We start from the raw sequence: 1712 nt of genomic DNA, 5'->3' as shown, positions 1-1712 counted from the left end.
TGTCTGCCATCTCTAGTGAGATTTTTGCAGCTTGCACCTCAAAGATCCCTAATTTCTCCATTACAGAGAGGGGCATGAGGTTTACACTTGACCCTAAGTCACACAAGGCCTTCTTGAAGGTCATGGTGCCTATGGTACAAGGTATAGAAAACTTCCCAGGATCCTGCCTCTTTTGAGGTAGTTTCTGCCTGGACAAGTCATTCAGTTCTTTGGTGAGCAAAGGGGATTCATCCTCCCAAGTCTCATTTCCAAATAACTTGTCATTCAGCTTCATGATTGCTCCAAGGTATTTAGCAACTTGCTCCTCAGTGACATACTCATCCTCTTCAGAGGAAGAATACTCATCAGAGCTCATGAATGGCAGAAGTAAGTCCAATGGAATCTCTATGGTCTCATTTTGAGCCTCAGATTCCCATGGTTCTTCATTGGGGAACTCATTAGAGGTCAGTGGACGTCCAGTGAGGTCTTCCTCAGTGGCGTTCACTGCCTCTTCTTCCTCCCAGAATTCGGCCATGTTGATGGCCTTGCACTCTCCTTTTGGATTTTCCTCAGTATTGCTTGGGAGAGTACTTGGAGGGAGTTCAGTAATTTTCTTGCTCAGCTGACCCACTTGTCCTTCCAGATTCCTAATGGAGGACCTAGTTTCAGTCATGAAACTTTGAGTGGTTTTGATCAGATCAGAGACCATGGTTGCTAAGTCAGAGGTATTCTGCTTAGAGCTTTCTGTCTGTTGCTGAGAAGATGATGGAAAGGGTTTGCTATTGCTAAACCTGTTTCTTCCACCATTATTGTTATTGAAACCTTGTTGAGGTCTCTGTTGATCCTTCCATGAAAGGTTTGGATGATTCCTCCATGAAGGATTATAGGTGTTTCCATAGGGTTCTCCCATGTAATTCACCTCTTCTATTGAAGGATTCTCAGGATTATAAGCTTCTTCCTCAGATGAAGCTTCCTTAGTACTGCTTGGTGCATTTTGCATTCCAGACAGACTTTGAGAAATCATATTGACTTGTTGAGTCAATATTTTGTTCTGAGCCAATATGGCATTCAGAGTGTCAATCTCAAGAGCTCCTTTCTTCTGACTAGTCCCATTGTTCACAGGATTTCTTTCAGAAGTGTACATGAATTGGTTATTTGCAACCATTTCAATCAGTTCTTGAGCCTCAGTAGGCGTCTTCTTCAGATGAAGAGATCCTCCAGAAGAGCTATCCAAAGACAACTTGGACAGTTCAGAGAGACCATCATAGAAAATACCTATGATGCTCCATTCAGAAAGCATATCAGAAGGACACTTTCTGATTAATTGTTTGTATCTTTCCCAAGCTTCATAGAGGGATTCTCCTTCCTTCTGTCTGAAGGTTTGGACTTCCACTCTAAGCTTACTCAATTTTTGAGGTGGAAAGAACTTTGCCAAGAAGGCATTGACTAGCTTTTCCCAAGAGTCCAGGCTTTCTTTAGGTTGAGAGTCCAACCATGTCCTAGCTCTGTCTCTTACAGCAAAAGGGAATAGCATTAGTCTGTAGACCTCAGGGTCAACCCCATTAGTCTTGACAGTGTCACAGATTTGCAAGAACTCAGCTAAAGACTGATGAGGATCTTCCAATGGAAGTCCATGGAACTTGCAATTCTGTTGCATTAGAGAAACTAATTGAGGCTTAAGCTCAAAGTTGTTTGCTCCAATGGCAGGGATAGAGATGCTTCTCCCATAGAAG

At 42.8% G+C, this 1712-nt stretch overlaps 1 non-coding gene across 1 annotated transcript; it reads left to right on the top strand.

The window, feature by feature from the left end:
- The first annotated feature begins 1273 nt into the window (after nucleotides 1–1273).
- On the top strand, nucleotides 1274–1381 carry LOC112699878 (small nucleolar RNA R71). Its single transcript, XR_003152812.1, has one exon. It is a non-coding gene; the product is annotated as a small nucleolar RNA R71 (small nucleolar RNA).
- Nucleotides 1382–1712: the final 331 nt, after the last annotated feature.

This window comes from Arachis hypogaea, chromosome 6 (genome assembly GCF_003086295.3).
Source record: "Arachis hypogaea cultivar Tifrunner chromosome 6, arahy.Tifrunner.gnm2.J5K5, whole genome shotgun sequence".
Taxonomy (NCBI): Eukaryota; Viridiplantae; Streptophyta; class Magnoliopsida; order Fabales; family Fabaceae; genus Arachis; species Arachis hypogaea.
This window is presented reverse-complemented; position numbering and strand designations above follow the sequence as displayed.